The 24300-nt window shown below is 42.7% G+C and overlaps 1 long non-coding RNA gene across 1 annotated transcript in view; it reads left to right on the top strand.

The window, feature by feature from the left end:
- The first annotated feature begins 8057 nt into the window (after positions 1-8057).
- Positions 8058-24300, top strand: part of LOC308596712 — a 143835-nt gene continuing 127592 nt past the window's right edge. The window contains exon 1 of the long non-coding RNA XR_014012678.1: positions 8058-8100. This is a non-coding gene — a long non-coding RNA (uncharacterized lncRNA). The remainder of the gene's footprint in view (positions 8101-24300) is intronic.

Below are 24300 nucleotides of genomic sequence, written 5' to 3'. Positions count from 1 at the left end.
TGGGGCGCAAAATACGGTATATATATATATATCCCTGCCAAAAAAGAGAAAACAATTACAGAGATACAGATTGTCAGAACAATTTCTATAGAACAAATGATAGTGAACCATTTGTTAATTTAACGTACTTTGTTTTCTTACAAATGTTTCTCCAAATGGCTGTCAGACAATGTAGTAGCTGTGAAATGTCTTGGGCTATTTCATTTTTATATATTTACTGCCATAATATACAATGGAAATGGTAGGAGGGCTATGAAACCGGTTTCTGTATATTTGATTTATAGAATGCTTATAAACAAGAGTCCTTTTAGCAAATTACTGAGTATATCTGCAATGTCTCTGCTGCAATAATTTATATGTATTCTCAAGTGGATGTTTTTTATATGAATCTGGCATCCATTCCTGAAAACATTTAGCTCATCATCAATAATGGTGGTATGCTAATTTATCAATGCTTCTTTTCTTTCTTTACTTTATTTGCAAAATGTAATCTAAAAAGTTAACACACCACTCAAAATCTGAACTGCTAAGCAGAAGTAGTTCAAACAGTCCCTTAAAAAAATATCCATTTTCTTATTAGCACCCACTATGAGAGTGACAAAGTAGGAGCTCAGAAATGTCAAGCCTGCTTATCAAATATTATTAGAGGTGAATTGTAAAGTCTGCATTAAACTGGATGCTGGTGTTAAACACATGGTTGGAAGTAAAATGAAAGTTCCAAAAGGTTAATAAAAATGGCAACAAGAAAACACTTTTCCCGTGGAGGAAAATAATTTCTTTCTCTATTCTACGATATCAAAATTGTTGTCAGGACAACATGTTGTAGTACAGAATTGCTTAATCTGGCAATTACTTGCAGGCATGAGTGCTTCTAGGTAAAAGAAAGGGATCTGCAACAGTACACAACTCGGTGGGGAAGACAGGACAAATAAACCTTCCTAGCTAAGCTTAGTCCATTCCCTCTGTGAGGTGTCTTCCCCAGAATGATACAGTTCTACCTCGGAAGTCGAACGCCTTGCAAGTCAAACGTTATGGCTCCCGAATGCTGCAAATTGGGATGTGAGTCTTCCAGTTTGCAAAAGTTATTTGGAACCTGAACGTCTGTCATGGCTTCTGATTGGCTGCAGGAGTTTCCTGCAGCCAATTGGAAGCCGCACCTTGGGTTCTGAACATTTTTAAATTTTGTTCGACTTTTCAGGTACGACTGTACAGCCTTCACGCACATGACATTGCTGCTCTGAAAATACACCCCGTAGTTTCTTTTGCTATTTTCTAAAGCTGAACCATAAAGAAGGCTGATTGCCGAAGAATTGATGCTTTTGAATTATGGTGCTGGAGGAGACTCTTGAGAGTCTCACAGACTGCTAGAAGATCAAACCTCTCCATTCTGAAGGAAATCAGCCCTGAGTGCTCACTGGAAGGACATATCCTCAAACTGAGGCTCCAATACTTTGGCCACCTCATGAGAAGAGAAGACTCCCTGGAAAAGACCCTGATGTTGGGAAAGATGGAGGGCACAAAGAGAAGGGGACGACAGAGGACGAGATGGTTGGACAGTGTTCTCGAAGCTACCAGGATGAGTTTGACCAAACTGCGGGAGGCAGTGGAAGACAGGAGTGCCTGGCGTGCTCTGGTCCATGGGGTCACAAAGAGTTGGAAACGATTAAACAACAACAACAAAGCTGAACCATTATACAGGCTCGATTATTTCACACATAGGCCATGCACACATTACCGGGTTAAAACACAAGTAGGTCATTCTTTTTCTCATTTCGGATAGAAGCTGGTTTGGTGGGAAATCCATCAAAATGCAGTATTTCATAAGAAACTATGGGAGAAATACAGGAGAAGTTGGGATTGGGCACATTGCTTCTCAACCAGCAAGTGGAGTGCTATGAATGCAGGTGAACACATGGGTGTAAACAGCCAAAGTGCCTCTTCACACATGACAACCTTTTACAGGCAGGACATGGGGGGGGCAAGGAGGGCTATGGACCTGGGCACAGAATTCTGAGGGGGTGGAATCCAGTGCCCCCATGACAGGCTCACTCGCTGTGGGGAGGCAAGCTGTGCCCAGGCTGCAGCGTCTTCTCCTTGCAGCCAGTGAAGGGGTGCTTGCCCCTGGGCAGAACTTCTGCTGGCCAGAGCCCAGACTTTTCCTAGTCCATGCCAGTCGTTCCCCAGGGCCTCCCTCCTGGCATGTGTCCTTGGGTGGGGCGCACACCCCACAGAGGGGGCATGGAGAGGCGAGCTGCATGCTTGCCTGGATCCGTCAGCCCCCGCCTTGACATTGCATGGCCAAGGAGAGGTGGCCAAGGAAGGGGGAGAGCTAGCTCCACAAAGCAGCTTTCAGATACAGTGGTACCTTGGGTTAAGTACTTAATTTGTTCTGGAGGTCCGTTCTTAACCTGAAACTGTTCTTAACCTGAAGCACCACTTTAGCTAATGGGGCCTCCTGCTGCCGCCGCGCCGCCGGAGCACGATTTCTGTTCTCATCCTGAAGCACTATTTCTGGGTTAGCAGAGTCTGTAACCTGAAGCATATGTAACCTGAAGCATATGTAACCTGAGGTACCACTGTATTGATAAAAATCCATTTCTGGAGTGCAATATAAAAACATTTAAAATACCCTCTTTATACCAATGCCTAAAGCCAGTACGGAAAAAACACAATAAATTCAGCTAGGTCACACATACAGTCCCACTTTATAAACCCACAAAGCTAAGCCTACCCAGAAGCCTTTGAGCTATAGCTCAAAGGTGTGGGGAACTTTTGGTGCTCCCAGATGTTGCTGGACTACAACTCCCATCATCCATGGCCATTGGCCATGCTTCCTGGGGCTGATGGGCATTGCAGTTCAGCAGCAACCAGAGAGTAAAAGGCCCCCCACAGCTGAGCTATAGGATGTGGCAGTGAGAACGCTGTTTTCTTATCAGTATATTCAGGTACATGTTGATGTCATTTAACACATCTCTAAAGCCCCTGATTGGGACACGGGTGGTGCTGTGGGTTAAACCACAGAGCCTAGGACTTGCCGATCAGAAAGTTGGTGGTTCGAATCCCTGTGACGGGGTGAGCTCCCGTTGTTCAGTCCCAGCTCCTGCCAACCTAGCAGTTCAAAAGCACAAAGTGCAAGTAGATAAATAGGTACCACTCCAGCGGGAAGGTAAACGGCGTTTCCGTGTGCTGCTCTGGTTTGCCAGAAGCAGCTTAGTCATGCTGGCCACATGACCCGGAAGCTGTCTGCGGACAAACGCTGGCTCCCTCGGCCAATAAAGCGAGATGAGCGCCACAACCCCAGAGTCGGCCACGACTGGACCTAATGGTCAGGGGTCCCTTTATCTTTACCTTTAAAGCCCCTGATTGCACAGACCCATGTTCAATCCACTAACTTCTTTCCCCTCTTCCACCTAGAACATTCATTGGAGGTGTAAAGTTGATGGTTCCTAAATCAGATAGGTGGGTTGTTGTTTTTTTAATCCAAAATGAAAGACACCAGAAGCGTTCTCAGGAAAACAAAATGTGCAAGGTGTCTGATTTATTACAGGGTATAAAAACAAAATAAGGTTTTGTTTTTAATGCGGAAAAGTACCTATATTATGTTCCCTGCTGTTATGAATTATGCAGTTTTTACTCCTTCTGAATTGTCATGGAAATTTCATAGAGCCGGTGCTGAATTTAGTGAGCATTGCTGCAGACATTAGCCCTGAAGAGCTGTGGATTCCTGCCACTCTGACGAGAGCCTGGATGTAAATGTAATACACGTTTCTATTGCCCCAGCTGTTTTGCTTAACCACCTGGTATTATGTAAGTTAATGAAAATCAGATTTCAAATGAGAACGCTCATCACAGGCAAAGAAGTGTGATGAGAAATCTCAGCACAAGCACACCAGATTTTTTTAAAAAACAGGACCTTATCCTGCATTGAATATGTTCTGTATTCTCCCACAATTTTCTTCTAATGCATGTCATCTTTTTGGGGGCGGCTTTATTTCTTTGCCATCTTTCCATAGGCATTGGGTGCAAGGCAGCTCAGAAAAAGAAATTACATAAAAACACCAACGATAGATTACTATAGAAATAAACAAAGCAATATTATAACAAAGCAACAGCAGCAATGCAACAGATCTATTAAATCCACATAGCGCATATTGACTACATTTTGTATATTCTTTGACCATTAGGCATAATCCCCCATCAACATACATAACGGCTGGGGATTTTGGTTGAATGTATATTCCTCAAGGCCTGCTGGAGATTTATCATAGTGGAAAGAGAATGCACAGAATTCAGCCAGGATATGTACATTCCCCTAGGGCTTGTTGGCAGCCATGAATAATGATCAGAAAATGTACTAAATTCCATTGATAGATAAGTGACGGCTGGTAACCCCTGGACCTGGTGAGTAGCCAAGGAGGTCATGCAGGGATGGCCAGTAAACTCACATGGTTGGGACCAAGGAGGTGACATGGACAAGGTCAACTTGTTTCTTCCCCTCCTCCTCCATTGCAATGTTCTGGACAGAAAAACATTGCAGTTGTGTATTACTCAGTGCCTAACTAAACTGAAGAGTGACTGGCCTTGATTTAGAAGCAGCCCCTGCTATCACAATTTCAAGTGTGGATTAATGTGACATTAACTGTACATTATTCAGATGTAAGCCCCACTAAATTTCACAGGGAAAGCTCCTAGATAGGACTGGGTCTTGAATGTGTTAGTCTTAAAGGTGCCACACGGAGCTGTTAACAAGACACACGACCCCGAAGAAAGGCTTAGCTCCCACCCCAGTTTATTTATTTCTATGGGGTCATCCGGAGTTTTGTAGTATGTTGTCAGCAATATGCTGATGACACAAAGCTCTACTTCTCCTTTATATCTGCAGGCGTGGCAGCGAATGGGCTGGACTGTCGTCTTGCCTTGGTAATGGACTAGACCAAGCATGTCCAACAGGTAGATCGTGATCTACTGGTAGATCACTGGACGTCTGTGGCAGGTCATTGGTAGATCACCGCAAAGAAGCTCAAAAACTTTGACCCAAAACCCTAAAAATGGGCCTTCCTCCTCTCTACAAAAAGCTCAAGAACTTTGACCTGAACCCCCCAAAAGGGGGTAGATCACTGCCAGTTTTTAACTCTGTGAGTAGATCGCAGTCTCTTGGGAATTGGCCACCCCTGATGAGAGCCTAAAAGACTGAAGCTCAGCCCAGAAAAGACTGAGATGCTATTGGTGGACAGTTTCCCAGACTGAATAGATGGGAAGTTGTGTGCTCTTGATGGGGTTACACTCCCTCTGAAGGAGCAGGTACACAGCTTGGGCGTACTCCTGATCCTTTGCTGTCACTTGAAGCTCAGTGACCTCAGTGACGTGGAGTGCCTTCCATCAGCTTTGGCTGGTGGCCCAGCTGAGCTCCTATCTGGACAGGAACAGCCTAACTACTGTTGTCTATGCTCTGGTTACCTCCAGGTTATATTACTGCAACAAGTTATATGTGGAGCTACCTCTGAAGACAGTGTCGGAAGTTCAGCTGGTGCAGAATTCAGCGGCCAGGTTGCTCACCGGGGCAAGACAATTTGAGCATACAACGCCAATCCTGTACTGGCAGCCAACCAGTTTCCAGCCCCAATTCAAAGTGCTGGTTTTGACCCATAAATACTTAAATGGCTCAGGACTGCAGTACCTCAATGTCAGGGACTGGGCAGAGAAGGAATGGTGAAGACCGCGACCCAGGGAGGAGGAAGAAAAAGACAGTATAGATTTACAACAGGGGTTTGAGGGAGGAAGCAGGTCAGAAGAAGATGAGGGAGGAAACTGGGAAATCACGGGAGAGCCAGAACAACACTGGAGCATTCCAGACCCTCCATCTCTCAGAACCCGGCAAGCCTTAAAAGTAGGAGAGCAAAGAGCTCAAAGACAGATGACAGGTAGCAGCACCCGTAGAGGAGCTGATGAGAAAGACAAATGAGAAAGTGGGAGAGACAGGGATGGAGATTCACTCAGGACAACGCCATTATCCAAGAGGCTGGGTTCTATAGCCTCTCTCAATCTCTGTAAAGATTGAAATAAAAAAGAAACTTTTCCTTGTCTTTATACTTTCCTGGGCAACCAGCCGGGAGCCACTGACAGCATCCTGACACTCAAGGACTGCCCCTCCCCATATGAACCAACCTAATTGTTATCTGAGGCCCTTCTACGTGTGGCTCCTCCATGAGAGGTCTGGAAAGCGGCAACACAAGAGAGGGCCTTTTCTGTGATGGCTCCCCACTTATGGAATGCTCACCCTCATTCATATCTTTAGGCACCAGGGAAAATCATTCCTATTCTCCCAGGCCTTTGGCTAATTAAACAATCTATGGCATTTTAAACTATGGAGGTATTGGGTCCCGCCCCCCCCCATGGTATGTTATTTTTGTGTTTTGACATTGTAAACTGTCCTATGTTCTTTGGATGAAAGGGGGTACAGAAATAATAATAATAATAATAATAATAATAATAATAATAATAATAATAATAATAATAATACACATTTTTTCCAAAATGTGGAGGGATATACAGTCCTACCAGGGTGTAGGAGACCAGGGTTAAAATCACGACTAATCTATGATGCTCCCTAGCTGACCTTGGGCTATTCATTGCCATCCTACAGCTGAGCTGATATTTCAGTCTAGGTCCAAGTTTTTCGGTTTGCTAGACCACCTGATTTACATTCTCAGCTATGGTCATGTTTTGGTATTGATCTTCTTTCTGGCCTTGAATCAATCCCATAGTATCCTGCTCCTTCCTGCCTGGGTCCTGACACCTCCAAGTATATACTGCAACAAAATATTTGCAAGAAAAACATGCTTCATTCTCATTATGTATTTCTTCGGCTTCTCCATTATAGTTGAAGCCTAGCCACACCAGGCATTTGGGCCCTTAAGCTAGCAGCACACAAAAGTATGTGATTAATTTTAAGCATGAGAGTTGTTCCATTGAAATCAATGACATTATTAATTTGCCTATTAGATGTTTCCAATGAAAAATAAAGCCCACAAAAAGGCAGAAAGTCTCCAGGCTATGAGAAAAGCACAAAAGTTTGCTCTCAATCAGAACAATCAAAGATTAGATAACTAGAAAATTTTGCGCAGGGAACATTCTCTATTACTTTGCACATCATTATTTAAACAAAGCACATTTCTTGTAGCTAAAAGGAAGAATGAATTATTTAGAAAGCTCTCATTTTACAAATAATGTAGTTGTTTGACTTCCGCACCAGAATCACATTAATACACAATAAGTTGGCGCATGTTAATCATGATGGAAACTTTGCATGTTCCAGAGCTTGCATGGAGATTTTCAGCATAAAAGGGGCCATTGTCCACATTTAGATGCAACACCGGTGCTATTTTTCAAGAAAAAGAGGTACCTGAACTCACCACGAATGCCTCCCTTGTTCACTTATAATGGCAATGGCGCCCACCTGAGAGGTGCTGCAAAGGAGTTCGGGTGAGTTCCAGCTGAAAAAAGCCTTGCGCAACTCTAAGCAAACTATTCAGTGCATGAGCTCAACACTAGTGCACATAGCTTGAGCATTCTCTCTTTGTTCTCCACTTCCTCCAGTGGGGAAACAACCAGCAGGGTGGCTGTTCTAGTATCACATCCGCTCCAATGCTCATGGCTTGTTGCTCCCAAACAAACCAAGATTAAGGAAAAAACCTTGGCTTCAGTTCATGGTTTGTTTCAATCAAAAACAAATGATGAATGTTTATTAGACATAACACTAAGATCCATGGTTATTTCAGATTGGGGGGTGGGGAGAAGTGTGGGAGAGCTCTGCAGTTGCACACCACCCCACAGCTTGTGCAACCAATTACTTTGGTTTGTGTCTTCTCCACAGCTGGTGGAGAAGGTTGGCACTGTGCACCTGGCTTCCTGTCAATCACATCACTCTGCTTACCAGGAGGGAGACAGAGAGAAGCAAGGGCAATGAGGACTTTGTGTGAGCAAAAAAGTGTGAGCAAAAAAGCATCAGGAGCACTGGATTGGCTCTACCACATGCTTCTCCCACTACTTCATCCCTACTTGGACTACTGCAATGTGCTCTACGTGGGGCTACCTGTGATGGTGACCTGGAAACTACAACTAATCCAGAATGCGGCAGCTAGGCTGGTGACTGGGAGTGGCCACCGGGACCACATAACACCGGTCCTGAAAGACCAACATTGGCTCCCAGTATGTTTCCGAGCACAATTCAAAGTGTTGGTGCTGACCTTTAAAGCCCTAAACGGCCTCAGCTGAGTATACCTGAAGGAGCATCTACACCCCCATCATCCAGCCCGGACACTGAGGTCCAGCTCCGAGGGCCCTACTGGTGGTTCCCTCACTGTGATAGTTGAGGTTACAGGGAACCAGGCAGAGGGCCTTCTTAGTAGTGGCACCCACCCTGTGGAATGCCCTCCCATCAGATGTCAAGGAGATAAACGACTATCTGACTTTTAGAAGACATCTGAAGGCAGCTCTGTTTAGGGAAGTTTTTAATGTTTGATTTTTTATTTTGTTTTTAATATCCAATTGGAAGCCGCCCAGAGTGGCTGGGGAGGGCCGGCCAGATGGGTGGAGTATAAGTAATAAATTAGTAGTAGCAGTAGTAGTAAGCAAAGCAACAGAGCTGGCAGGAGCAGACTCTCCAGTGTCCCTATTTTTCAGGGGCAGTCTCAGATTTACAGAAGCCATCCCAGTTTCTGATTTGATCCCAGAATCGCCCACTTTTCCTTAGGATGTCCCTATTTTCATCAGAGAAATGTTTGATGGGGACACAGGAGGTCAGGTGTACAGTGTTTCCTTTTCCTAGCTGCGTAGCACTTGTGTGGAGTTCATCAGTGCTAGAGTTATTGAGTACACAATTTCTCTACCCCCCCAAAAAAAGTTCAATCCTACCTTTCCACCAAAACTGACCTTTGTGGCATCTTATAATTTGCTTTCAACTGTCCTATTTCTGCACATTTAAGAACACTACCATCTAAACTCCCACATTTGCAGAGAAGCAGCGCTAAACAGAAACTGAAATGTTTGTTTATTTATTGTACTTGTACCCCAGCTTTTTCTTCAAGGTGCTCAAGGTGGTTCTCCCCCTTCTCATTTAATCCCCGCAACAGCCCTGTGGGGAAGGTTAGGCTGAGAGGCAAGGTCACCTGGCAAGCTTCTAATATTATTTCTCACAAAAAGCTTGGGGGGGAAAGTTTCCGAATGCAACCAAAGAGACAACTGTGATGTCAGCATAAGACCAATTGCCTGAGGAGGCAGTTCCACAATGGGAACACGATTGCAAAATCAGTTTTATCACAGTTGATAAAACTGATTTAGGGAATGTGTCTATGTGGTTCTAACATCCTGTGCTAAAATACTCCCAAAGTCTGCACACTGGATTCCCACAGCCACAAAAGACAAATTCTGCAACCTATAGAAATTATGCAGATTGGGCAAATGCACACCTCTTTCTCAAGTAGTCATGGGAGTCAGCAAACTTTTTCAGCAGGGGGCCGGTCCACTGTCCCTCGGACCTTGTGGGGGGGTCGGACTATATTTTGAGGGGGGGTGAACGAATTCCTATGTCCCACAAATAACCCAGAGATGCATTTTAAATAAAAGGACACATTCTACTCATGTAAAAACACGCTGATTCCCAGACCGTCCACGGGTTGGATTTGGAAGGCGATTGGGCCGGGCCTTAATTTGCCTACCCATGGTCTAAGTAATTGCTGGAAGTACAGCAACAGTGATCATTCAGTTTGTAACTTAAGAGTTAATTATGTAAAAGTCAGTCAACTAGCCAAGGAGGAGATGGGTAGAGGTGTTGATTAGCAACCAGAGTGATATTTTATTCATTTTGGTAGCAAGTGCTCTGTGGAGTTCTGTATGCTTAGTTGAATGTCTCTGTGCTATGTACAAGGCCTGACAGAAAAAAGATGAAATATCTCTGCTCTTTTCTCCTCAAATTATGCACTACTTTTGTTCTGTTTCCTCAGTAAAGTGTTATCAAGATTTATTCTCTATCTGGACCCCACATGCATTATTTAAGTGACTTCCTAGCAGCACCATGCAAGGCCCATTCAAAACCTGCTGGGCACTGAAATCTTCAATAGAGGAATTTGTCAGGTACCCTTTTTGTGGGGTTACAGGACCCCATTGATGGCATGCTCTCTCTGGAGAAATCAGTCTGAAGCCTCCTTTGTCAAATTTTGGTGCCAGGTAAAGTATTTTTTTAAAAAAAAAAATCTCAAAGCTTTTATAGTTTGACAGCATTTTTAGAGTAAAAAATGAGCTTGGGTTTCTCTGATGAGAACATTTTTGCATGGATCATTTTTTATTCTCTTATCTGCTGTTTTACCACTTTTATCTCTGGTCCTGCGATTAGTCATCTGACCTGCTGCTCTGCAAATAAATTACATTTGCCGTTACATCCGCAATGGAATTCTGTTTTGCATTGCTCACTGCTTTGGGAATTTGGTTATACATTTGAAAGCCAGGTCAATTCTAAGCAGGGTCAGCTCCAGTTTTAAGGGAGCCTTCAGCACAGAGCCCTGCAAAGAGTCGCTTCCTAAGCTCTCATGAACCTTGGTGAGTTTACCCTGGCAGGCAGCAGAAATAGCCCCATGAATAACACGTGGCCTGGAGTATATTCAGGATGCTGAATTCCAGGGCTAAATTCTCTCTTGTGTGATGAAATCACAAAGTTGCAAAAGAATACCTATGTATCACTATCTGTGTCTATTGGTTGCACACACAAACACACACACACACACACACACACACACACACACACACTTTAGAAGGTGTTGTTTTATTGGATTAAACTGCAGTGTCTTCCGAAAGGAGTTGACAAATACCATGAAGAAAAATGTCTGTTTCCCTTCCTTCAACTTAAATACAGGGCAAAAAACCCATCCCTTCTCTTTACCTAGTAGCCTATGAAGCACTTTACCTGCCTTCCAAAGGATGTCACTGGAAAGAAAAAGCATTTCTTTCAGCTGCTGAATCTGATGGTTCGTATATGTATTTTGAATTTGTTCTTTTTTACTTGTAAATCTGGAGGATTTTAGGATATACTTGGTGGAATAAGATCGCATTGTATTAGATCTTTATCTTCCTTTATATATTGAGCCAGCTTTTTCAGTGGTTTGGTCAGTGCCAGATTTATGTAAAGGATAAGTAGGGCCTCTAAATCTAGGGGGCCTTGCCAGCCTGCCCGCTCCCCAGTGCCGCAGTCTCCCCACTCCCAAAACTGTATACCCAAGACTTCATGCAAGGGCAGGGCAACTCAGACCCAGCAACTATGAGATTCAGGGCTTGCCAGTGGAGCCCAATTTGAAGCTTGAAAATTTTATTGTAGGGCTCCAGTTCACAGCCAAAGTATGCAAAATCTTATAGATATAAATAAAATCCATCTAGATTGCCCTGGTGCGGGGGGCCCCTTGGGAGCGGCCCACGGGGCCAAATTTCACCCAATTGCTCCAGTTGCCTTAAGGTCAGCCCTGATGAGACTGTGTAGGGGTTGGACTGACAAGCCCTGCACCTTTTAGGTCCCTGGTGTCACTATTCAGAGTACAGACTCAAGGACTTGTTATGGAAATAAAGGAGGGGGCACTTATTGGAAATCACTTTTGTCATCTCTTCCCAACCCCGAGACAATGAGCCCAGTCACCTTTTATTCACAGTCGCATAAGCACTACATTACAGCATGGCCATAAACCTGTATGTTCAACCGCTGAAATATACACCCAATATGTAGCAATGGAGATTTATGTTACTGCATTGTGAATGAACACTGTGTTTTATGAATGGACTCTGTATTTTGTGAATTACCTAAGAGCCACCAATAGGGAGCTCAAGAATCTGACAGCTAACCAATTGGGTACTACCAAACAGTGACCCCTATTGCTGAAAGCAGGTAACCAGCAGGAAACGCTTCAGCTCAGCCTTTGCACTGTTTACTAAACACCCCCTGCTGTGCAGATAATGGAGAAAGCTCATTAATTGTATCCCTTCTGGCGTCCTGGCCAACTCTATTATGCTGGTGTAAACCCTGGTGCACCAGAAGCCCAGAATAGCAGCAAATAAAATCCCCTCATACGTCAGTCACTGATAAGACTTGTCAACCAGTTCTTCCAAAGTCTTCCTAAATTATAAAGTTCCAAAATACAGGCCAAAAGAGAGCAGGTCTGGGAAGAGCAAGCCATACAGTGGGCACCACCAGTGAAAAGGCACTGCTCCGTGTAGCTCCGGCACTGTCATTTGATAGGGTGCCTGCTTGCTATCCTTCTTGACCTGGAATGCTCTCTATTGGAGTCTCCAGATCCAGTACAAAGACCATAAGAAGGGAGAGTAGCTGTTAATCAAGTTTAGCCTAGTTAATCAAGGTTAAACTAGTACAAAGACCATAAGAAGGGATTAACAGCTGTTAATCAAGCAAGCAAGCACACAGGTCACCTTTGTCACAGTCAGGACGCCTATGTCCTGGCCAGGCCTGCACCCAATCTTGTTTTTCTACAATCTTGTTTGTCCTCAGTAACCAAAATGATATTATCAGCATATACAAGCAGAAAAGTTGTTTTCCTTCATTTGAAGGAATCGTACAAAACAAAGTGGCACTAATAAAGAAAAGTTCCAGGGTGGCAGCAGAAAGCAATCTGAAAATGCTTTTGCAGCTCATTAAAACTGACCAGCAATATCAAGTTATAGGGAAACTGGTGCTATCAACAGTAATCCTTCTAGGTGGTTAATTGGTTCGGCAACTTCCATGCACATGGCGTGTGATGCTAATTATTTCCCCCAAGATTTAAATGATAACTAATCAGTGGCAGCTACAGTTGCAAATGACAACAAAATATCTGTGAAAGGAAGAGGAGCAGATTTGCTCAAGTGTGTTGCAGATAAAAATACTGTTTGTAATGAAGTGAGAGCAGTAGTTTACTTGCTCAAATTAACAAATAATAAAGTTTTGAGAATTTAAATTCTAGATTAAAATTGATTACTTAATTGAGAAGGGGATTGTAACAAAAACACTGGGGCCTAATTTGAATAGTAGAGTGCCTGGTATCAGGTGGGCAATCTCATCCTTTATTTCTACACTGTGGCGGCAGACCAAGGCACTCGTCAGGAGAGCTATGAGATTCCAGTGAGGGTCAGATGCCTTGTCATTCCCAGCAAGTATATACAGTGGTACCTCTGGAGGCAAATGGGATCCGTTCCAGAGCCCCGTTCGCATCCTGAAGCAATCGCAACCCACGTCTGCGCGTCTTGCAATTCGCTGCTTCCGCGCATGCACGTGACGTCATTTTGAGTGTCTGCACATGTGTGAGCGGCGAAACCTGGGAGTAACACACTCCATTACTTCTGGGTTGCAGCGGAGTGCATACCGAAAAGGCTTAACCTGAAGCAACTTCAACCCGAGGTATGACTGTAACAGGAAGACCCGGCCTGCCCAACATATACAAGCAGAAAAAATGTTTTCCTTCATTTGCAAAGAATCGTACAAAACAAAGTGGCAATGTGGCCTGCCCACAAAAGGTCACAGGCAACACAAAGTTTACAAAGTTTAGTTATTGCAAAAGTTTTTCAGTGTTAATTTTATGCATTTTTAAAAATCACCATGGCTTTTAACAATAATATCTTACGTTCTTTAAAGGAGAATTGTGAATTGCAGAATTTTAAATATCCCATCATCGCTTCCATTTTCTTCTAGTTGTGTGGGGGGGGGGACCTCACAAGTGGAGTAGCCTAGGGCTTCTCTTCATCTAAATCCAGCCCTGGTTTTGGTGTTTTCAATTCTCTTTCCTAAGGGGCTAAACTCTGTTCCGTAGCCATTACAGCTGAGTATTGATTGGAGTTTGTGTAATTTCAAGGACTATCTATCTAACTTGGATTTTTGGATCTATGTTCTCACTACTCTTGCAGTGGGTTTTGCCTAAGCACTACTACATTACAGAAAAAGGGAAATGTGCAGCTTCTGGATTTGGGTGGAAAATCTGATTCAGTTAATATTTAAAGCCCAGTCTAAACAAATCACACTTTCTGAAATAATGAGAACCCAAACATACTGTAGCTATCCTTCTAAATTCACACCAGGCCTTCTCGGCAGTGACGTCCTCCCTGTGGAACGTCCTCCCATTGGATGTCAAGGAGATAAAGAACTACACAACTTTTAGAAGACAGCCCTGTATCAAGAGGTTTTTAATGCTTGATGTTTTTATTGTGTTTTTAGATATGCTGTAAGCTGCCCAGAATGACTGGGGAAACCCAGCCATATGTGTGGGATATAATAAAATTGTTGTTGTTGTTGTTAGATAGATAGATCAATTTTTAAAACCGCAGAAACTGAGTAAATTTAAATTGTCAGGTCTTGTCATGGACTGACACAGAGGAATCGTTAATATTGCAGTTGTTGTATAAGGTATTGTTATTTTAACTGCAGTGTAATTGAGATAAATAAAATAGTGGAACATGGAAAATAATAATAATCAAACCATCAATTATAGCACACGGGCGGCCACCTAAATTATAGAATGTGGCATCTGAATGATTGGAATAAATAACTGTGTTATAATTTGGCATTGTTATAATGAGGCTATTATTGCATTGTAACTGAAAACTAATAAAAACTATTATCATAAAAAAGACACAGAGGTGTACCACCCAGGGGGAAAGGCTCAGAGCCTGGGGAGTGGTGGTAGGACAACAATAAGTGGTCAGAGGGAGAAGAGGGAGAAGACTGGGAAGAGGATGTGTTGAAAGGTATAGCAAGGCTCAGTGTGCTGCGAGAGTCGGTGGCAGAGAGAAGTCAAGATTAAGAGGCAGAAGCTGAAGCAGGTGAGTATGAGGAGGGAGGTCAAGAGGCAGAGAGAAGTCAGGCTAGTGAAGAGTCACAGGTGTCTCTTCCCTTCTTGCTGTGACAACCTCCCCTTCTCCCATACTCTCAGAACCAAGAGAGGTATGAAACGGGTGGAGCAAAGGCAGACTTTACATGGGCACAGTCTCTGATTGCTGACAAGCAGCCCTGCTGAAGAGGAGACATAGATGGCTGCAGGAAAATACTGACTTTTAGTGTTGGCAACTGATTTCATTGAGTAAGACCTACAAGGCATGAGCTGCTGTGCTCATTGGGCCTGAAATCCAGCTAAGTCTGTGTAGCTCATGTTTCGCTAATAAAGAGTTAAGTCTAGCTTTGAACTGTGTAATTTACTGACCGGCTTGCTCTGCAACAGGTCTTTCCACCCTTAGTAGATTCATAAGCTACAGTGACATAGCTTAAAGAGTGCTTTAACAATCAAGCCTGCTACCTAGGGAACTCTGAGAATGGCAGCTCTGCGAGGGAAACAGGGGTCTTTTAACAAATGCCAGAACCCTTCACAAACTACAGTTCCCAATATTCTTTGGGAGACGGCATGACTGTTTAAAGTGGTGTGATGCTGCTTTAAAGGTATAACTGCACATGGGGCCCTAATTCCTCAACAGGTAGCTGAAAATTAAGGATTTGATATTATCTTCCCACCTCCAGCGATTGGGACAACCATTTGTCTTTGCTTTCCCAATGTGGCTAGACTGCACTAAAGGTTAAACTAGACATGACATTGAATATGTTTTTTGTACAGTGGTACCTCGGGTTAAGTACTTAATTCGTTCCGGAGGTCCGTTCTTAACCTGAAACTGTTCTTAACCTGAAGCACCACTTTAGCTAATGGGGCCTCCCGCTGCTGCCATGCCGCCAGAGCACAATTTCTGTTCTCATCCTGAAGCAAAGTTCTTAACCCGAGGTAATATTTCTGGGTTAGCGGAGTCTGTAACCTGAAACGTATGTAACCTGAAGCGTATATAACCCGAGGTACCACTGTATTTAACATTGCTTTAAAAATATGGAAATAGACAACATTTCATAGGAAGGAGCTAAACAGGATTGAAACCACAACAGCTGAACAGGATTGCCACTCTTCTATCCTGCCACTCTTCCAATGACTGGGAGATTTCCACCCAATCTTTTTTTTGGGGGGGGTAGGTTCACAGCAGGAGGGAAGAATTAAAAGCCCCCCACCTGCATAATGTGATTCCATTCCTGTTGCTGCTCAGGGACCATAGAGGTGGCTCTTACCATATTTAGAATACGCATGTCCAATGCAATAATGTCTGACCAAGTGCAGCCCTGAGTGGCAAGTCACTTTTGAATCTGGGAGAAGCCTCTGAAGCAATTTGTGATATTGCTCAAAAATCGAAGTCCGGGATGCCACTGGGCCTGTGCAACCCTTGAGCAGCCCTAAAGTAGCTCTCTGGAACCCAGCCACTGGAAATATTGCAAGCATCCCTCAAATTAAAATTATGTGTAATATGCTTTAATCATCACCTCCTGACAGGGAATTGGAGAAACTGTTCACATTAATTCTCTTTGTGACGTGCTTTAAGCCAGCTAGAGTCTGGACTTGCCCAAGTAAATAAATACAGCAAAATAGAGCTACTCGGAGAACTGAATAAATTGTTTTTGAGATATATACTTCAAAAACTATATATATATATATATATATATATATATATATATATATATATATATATATGCTTTCGTAGATTTTCACGGGTACAGGAATGCAGGTTTTGGTGTCTTCGGGTGTCTTCCCGTGTAAGAGTTGGGGTGTCTAGGCGACGTTTCGACGAGGTCTCACTCGTCATCTTCAGGCTGGTGCTTTCGGCTTCTTGTTACTGGAACAGAGCAGGATCTCAGTGTTTGAGCCAAGCCAGAGCACAACTAAGTGCAGTACAGCCATCTTCTCAGAAAAAACTCTTCACAAGGTCAAGAGGTCAAGACACGAAAGCTTTAGCAACTAATCCACACCTAATGACCCTCCTAAGTGGTACTCAGAATATCACTCAAGAAATCACTCAAGATATCCCTCAAGTAATTAATGAACAAAAGAAGAAAAGACACACTAACCTGGGAACTTCCTCTCTGCCCAGAACGTTGGAGGCTATACACCACACCCCCTCAACAGTATTTATAGGAACTCAAACACTGAGATCCTGCTCTGTTCCAGTAACAAGAAGCCGAAAGCACCAGCCTGAAGATGACGAGTGAGACCTCGTCGAAACGTCGCCTAGACACCCCAACTGATATTGTGTTTATCAAAACAGCCTTTTGCACCAACCAAAAAATAGCCAATATCCTCAGAAACCCCAAAGATAAAATCCAGCTAGAAAACCAAGGGGTCTATGAAATACCCTGCAAAGTCTGCCCAGCCACGTACATTGGACAAACAAACAGACGAATAAATGCACGTATCGCAGAACACAAGAATGCCGTCAAAAAAGAAGAAAAAACTTCCTCTCTTTACCAACACATGAAAGAAACAGGACACGAAATTAATTTTGCAGATTCCAAATTGCTCTTTAACATGGAACATCACCACAAGAGAATAATCATGGAAGCCATTGAGATAGAGAAACACCCTCACAACATGAACAAGCGTGACGACACGTCCCGCCTGCCAGACATCTGGAAATTAGCCCTCCCCACAAAAACCGACACCAGAACCAGAGGCACACAGAACGCCATCTCCAATCAACCACACCAGACCTAAACCCAGACCCTCTCCACAGATAAATTACAGACACCATCCAGTAACCAAACCATAGTGGCACCTCCGGATGCTGCACCCCCCTGCAATCCCTACACAGATCTGGCTGGCACAGGGCACAAAACCACAGCTCGCCCCTATACACGAAGCCAAGCCAGAGCACAACTATTTGCAGTACAACCATCTTCTCAGAAAAACTATTCACAAGCTCAAGAGGTCAAGACACGAAAGCTTTAGCAACTAATCCACACCTAACGACCCTCCTAAGTGGTACTCAGAATATCACTCAAGAAATCACTCAAGATATCCCTCAAGTAATTAATGAACAAAAGAAGATAAGGCACACTAACCTGGGAACTTCCTCTCTGCCCAGAACGTTGGAGGCTATACACCACACCCCCTCAACAGTATTTATAGGAACTCAAACACTGAGATCCTGCTCTGTTCCAGTAACAAGAAGCCGAAAGCACCAGCCTGAAGATGACGAGTGAGACCTCGTCGAAACGTCGCCTAGACACCCCAACTCTTACACGGGAAGACACCCGAAGACACCAAAACCTGCATTCCTGTACCCGTGAAAATCTACGAAAGCATATATATATATATATATATATATATATATATATATATATATATATATATATATATGAGAAATGTTGATTTAGATTTTAAATCATCAGTGCTTTCTCACATTTGAATACATTAATTAAATCTACTAAGCTATAAATTTTAACCGTCTTAAATAGCCTTCTCAATTTTATGGATTTTACAATTACAGAAACAGTTTCCAATAGCAACAGATCCCATTTAAATCCACAACAAGCATCTTAGAAGCATTTAGAGTCTGAACTCAATTGAAACTCTAGCCAAAAATAAGATTTGGCTTTCTAATACTGGCTTCCAGAGTGGTACTTCCTAAATCTCTTTGCAGCACACAGTTTTTAATCATTTGGTTTAGGAAAAAAGGTGGTTGCGTTTACATAATAAATGGCATAAGTACTCAAAAGCAATCCTCATCTGTGAAGTAAAGGAATAATATTTATGTAATATACAACAAGAAGGAAAATTCACCATAATTTCAAAGTTTGGATGAGTAAGGATAAGGCTTGTTCAACCTTTGGAAGCACACAGAACCATTAACAAGAGTAGTTCCGCACATGCAGATCTACTAAAAAAAAATGTTGACCTATGCTTTAAAAAAACCAGACCTGTGGTCAGTCCTTTCTCAAAGCTTGAGCCCTCTTTTACTTCTCAGCTATTATGTATGCAGGTACATTGTACAGTCAACAGCTGAAGAACCACCTAAAATGACTCCCAATTTCTTCTGGTGATGCTGATGGAGGAGCTTTCCTTCACATCTGACCGAACTCAAGAACTTTCCGGGATTTTACTAAAATCGGGAAATCACAATTTCAAAGGCGGATGACATGACAACATGTACCATGAATGGAAAGCTTCAAACCATATTCAGAGGTAACTACTCAGAGGAAGCTGGGAAAACACTTGTTTTCAATAACATAAACCTGAAAGCCTCTGGCAAGATGCCCAGAATGAACTAATCTCAATTTCTACAAGCCATTGTGGGTGATATGGGGGCAAGACTGTTCACCAGTGCTACAAATAAAGCCAATTGAAATGCAAATAAGTAAACAGCACTGCAAAAAAAGGGGGGGAACCATTTATGTAGCAGAACTCAACGGAAAGCTAAATCATGGCTGGGAGACCTGGAAAGCCCATGCTTTTGAGAGGAGGATTAGTTTATGAATCCTGGCAACTTAATTCAAAAGTGATCAGCAGGAAACTCTTCTACATTTCTGTGGAATGCAGGATTTGCTTTGGAAGGACCATAATAGCCTGAAGAGTCTATTTACTTCTGAGTAGACATGGTTAGAATTGAACTGTGACTCTGGAAAGAAGACAAAGTCCCTACCAGAGAGGAATGGCAAACCAAGTTGATGGACTATGCCAAAATGGCAAAACTGACTGGAAAACTCAGGACCCAAGAGGACAAAAACTTTATTAAAAAATGGGAGAAAATTATAAGTTATTTAGGAGACCACCGTAAGCAGATGGAAACATTGGCAGGATTTTGATGTCACTTGTAGTGTAACAAATACCATGGACAATATGGATTGATAGAGTATGGAAGAATATGCAGTTGTAAATGTTTAAAATGGGACCCCATGGAGGGGGTGGAGGGAAGTCGTGAGATTCGGAGTAATCTCTGTCTATGGATATATATTTGGATTTTTATAACTTTGTATTTGTAAAATCAAATAAAAATGATTTTCAAAAAAGGATTTCACTGTATCTCACTGTGCTTAATCTAAAATACCGTATGTAGTTTGCTCTGCATATCATTGGATATACCAAGAATTAATTACAGGGGACAGTGATTATTAAATGATTAAAGGAATCGTAGATTTAAATGAGTGAAATACGGCCTCAGTGTAGAGTTTACAGATACACATCACACACCCCCAAAGAGGACAAATAAGGGCGCCAATTTGCATAAATGTTGCATATGCTGATATACATGATTAAACACACTACGCTACGTCTCACCATATTGGTGAAGACTGTGGCTGGATGGTGTCTTCTCAGTCTGCACTTCATGTGCCAAACTGTTGACGGGCAACTTCAAGGGCAATCCTCTCAATTCTTAGGGTTCTTTATCTTTAAATTGACTTGGGCCGGACAGCCTTTCAAAAAGAGGACTCACTAGGCAGCCATTCAGATAGAGGACACAATGACCCTCTGCTTTAGTGGTACAAAGCCATTCAGTAAAGAAAATGGTGTGGCTCTGTCTCTCATTTGCTCATAAAATAACATACATATTTTGGTCCCTCTCGTCAGAAAAAGAAAATCAGCTATGTTCAACAATTTTTTATTTATTTATTGTTACATGGATGCATTGGCCCCCATCCATACCTGCACACAGGAATTGTTTCATTGCTTCATTACTGTTGAGAAAGAGCAAGAGATATTTCAGCCCAAGTAATGAATGAATTTTGCATGAAATGAGATTTCCATTTCTAAAATCTTTATATAGTCTTTCTGTGCCATTAAGCTTTCTGAAATGTCTTTAAATGGCTACAAATCATGTTGGTCATTTTGGAAAGTCACCTGGTGGATTAATGCTAGCGATTCAATCACCTAATGGTTCTTAAGAACAAAATATTACATGAAGATCAACTTTTTTAGATAGGGAAGAATTTGTTTCTGAAAATTATTCCATCTAAGAAATTTGGAATTGACCTTCTAAAACAGTGAATAACTCTCCCTAAAATATTGATGGCTTTCCCAACTCCCTGTTGGCTGAGAAGCAATACCACTATATAGTACTCAAGACATCAGCTATACCCATTTCTTAGACATAGATTAAGTTTCCACTGTCACTGAAGTTATTTGGATTCTCTTTGGGGACCAGCCAATGAAGATTTAGTAATCAGTTAAATGCTAACTGGTTTCATGAGGTAAGAATTATAACATAGATTTGTGAGTGCGATAAGATATTTATATTTTGATAAACTGTTATGCCAATGTCTTTTTAATGTTTACCCTTACTGGTATTTTTAAGGCATATTTTAGATTGTTCTTTGGAAATCATGGTAAGCAAGAATCCTCTGCACACGTTCCAGCTTGTCAACATCATTCTTAAATCGTGGCGCACAGAATTGAACACAGTATTCCAAGTGTGGTCTGACTAAGGCAGAATAGAGTGATATTACTACTTCCCTTGATCTAGACACTATACTTCTGTTGAGGCAGCCTAGAATAGCATTAGCTTTCTTTTTGCTACTGCATCACACTGTTGACTCACGTTCAGCTTGTGGTCCACCAAGACCCATAGATCCTTTTCACATGTACTGCTAGTAAGCCAGGTATCCCCCATCCTATATTTGTGCATCTGGTTCTTTCTGCCTAAGTGCAGAACCTTGCTTTTGTCCCTACTGAAATCCATTTTCTTAGCTTGTGCCCAGTTCTCCAATCTGTTAAGGTCATTTTGAATTCTAATTCTGTCTTCTGCGGCATAGGCTACCCCTTCCAATTTGGTGTCATCTGCAAATTTGATGAGCATCCCCTCAATTCCTTCTTCCGAGTCATTTATAAAGATGTTAAAAAACTACAGACCCAGGACAGAACCCTGTGGTTCCACTTGTCACTTTTTTCCAGGATGACGAGGAACCATTAATGAGTACTCTTTGGGTTCAGTCAGTCAACCAGCTACAAATCCACCTAACAGTTACCTCATTCAACCCCCATTTTATCAGCTTCCTGTTGCTGGTTTATAGTTGTGGGTGTGATTTTATTCTTTATTTGTGGATGAGATTTTATTCTGCTGATTTGTCCTTTTAGATTATTTTTTAAAACCTTATGATACAGTGGTGCCTCGCAAGACGAAAAGAATCCGTTCTGTGATTCTCTTCATCTAGCGGTTTTTTCGTCTTGCGAAGCAGGCCCATTGACGGATTAGCGGATTAGCGCTATTAGCGGCTTTTAGCAGCTTATCTGCTGATCGGATCAGCTGATAAGCGGCTTAGCGGCTTAGAAAAGGGGGGGGGGAACCAGCAGGAACTCGCAAGACATTGTCGTCTTGCGAAGCAAGCCCATAGGAAATTCGTTTTGCGAAGCACCTCCAAAACGGAAAACTCTTTCGTCTAGCGAGTTTTCTGTCTTGCGAGGCATTCATCTTGCGGGGCACCACTGTATTTTAATTGAATCTGCCATTCATCACCCTGCATTCTCAATATTTTGATTAAAAGATGTTATTGATTATGAAGGTGTCCTTGATTAAACACTGCAAACCCTTTTGCAAGTTTTCAAAGTAACACAGCAGTGTTCCTTGGCAGGTTAATTCTTTCACCTAAAAAACCACTACGGCTTATTGCTGGGAGCTGATTAGCTTCCAAAGAAATTGAGCTATGTTGCACTGTTCGCTGTGTTACAAAAGGCCATTCTGTCCCTGGATAGACCTGAGGACTCCAGGGAAGGCAAGCTGCATGATGTTGCAATTTGGTACATATCAGATGCACACAGAAAACCAGTACAGGCACCTGGAATAAAGTACTGTATTAGAAAATCAATACAGTTGCACAGTATATGGTGTTGGGTCAATAATACTGTCTCTACGGGAGGCAAGTCCAGGAAAAGTCACACTTATAAGTGTTGATGTAGCAGTTTTGCCATAGGAAATTCAAGCCAGGATCCCAACTTCTTACATGATGATGACTGTGCAATACTTCACTTTCTGGCCAACAACAAGGATACTAAAGTTTACCAATTCATTTCTACAGTCTGGAAAACTGCTGGTGAATGCAGATGGTTCTGGCCCATTGCATTTGTAATGCAACTGCTAAAGACTGCCTCCTTATGAGCTGAAATTACAGCTTATTGACAGCAGTGCAGCTATATAAGTTTTTATTCATTAAAAATAATAATACAAGTACAAATTGAATGGAAGCGAGCTGGAACAAGGAAACAACAGAAAAAGTACTTTTGCATCGGGGGGGGGGGAGTATGGAGAGATCCAATTTTTAAAGCTAAACTAATGTACAGCTTCTCTGTGGCAAGTGATCCTTGTCCCAGTGGCCGTGTTATCTAATGTTGGCTATGGAGCTCTTCATGTTGTGAATCTCCAGTCTAAATGTAACGATATCATTTAGGGCACCTGCCGCTTCTATTTAGGAGGTGAGGCCCACGTAGGAGGCAGAGTGAGGAAGTAGCGAAGACCTCTTGTATATAGTTCTCTAAACTCTTTTTCGTTCAACTCCTCTGACCTGCTCATCATTAAGCAGAGAACATTACACGGTACCAGGAGAGGGATCAGCAAGAGGGCAGAAAATTGAGATTGAAAGATGGAATGGCTTCAAGGCCCAGGGGAGTTGAAACTGAGTGGCAATGCAGCAGATTCCTGGAAAAGGCTTAAGGAAGAAGACTGCATGCAAGCTACAGGAGTGGTTGAAAGAGAAGATCCGCAAAGGTGGCCATATTTTGTATATAGCAGGGCATGTGGTAGTAGATAACTCCCAGTACGTTTCCGAGCACAATTCAAAATGTTGGTGCTAACCTTTAAAGCCCTGAACGGCTTTGGCCCTGTATACCTAAAGGAGTGTCTCCACCCCTATCGTTCAGCCCGGACACTGAGGTCCAACGCTGAGGGCCTTCTGGCAGTTCCTTCACTGCAAGAAGCAAAGTTACAGGAAACCAGGCAGAGGGCCTTCTCGGTGGTGGTGCCCACCCTGTGGAACACCCTCCCATCAGCTGTCAAGGTAATAAGCAGCTATCTTACTTTTAAAAGACATCTGAAGGCAGCCCTGTTTAGGGAAGTTTTTAATGTTTAATTCTGTACAGTGGTACCTCGGGTTAAGAACTTAATTCGTTCTGGAGTTCAGTTCTTAACCTTAAACTGTTCTTAACCTGAGGTACCACTTTAGCTAATGGGGCCTCCTGCTGTTGCCGCACCGCCACCACACATCTTCTGTTCTCATCCTGAAGTAAAGTTCTGAACCCGAGGTACTATTTCTGGATTAGCGTAGTCTGTGACCTGAAGCATCTGTAACCTGAAGTGTCTGTAACCCAAGGTACCACTGTATTGTGTTTTTAATATTCAGTTGGGAGCTACCCAGAGTGGCTGGGGAAACCCAGCCAGATGGGCGGGGTATAAGTAATAAATAATAATAATAATAATAATAATAATAATAATAATAAT

Source organism: Podarcis bocagei (genome assembly GCF_964188305.1).
Source record: "Podarcis bocagei genome assembly, chromosome: 10".
NCBI classification, from domain to species: Eukaryota; Metazoa; Chordata; class Lepidosauria; order Squamata; family Lacertidae; genus Podarcis; species Podarcis bocagei.
The sequence above is the reverse complement of the archived record's forward strand: the minus strand, read 5'-3'. Positions and strand labels throughout refer to the sequence as shown.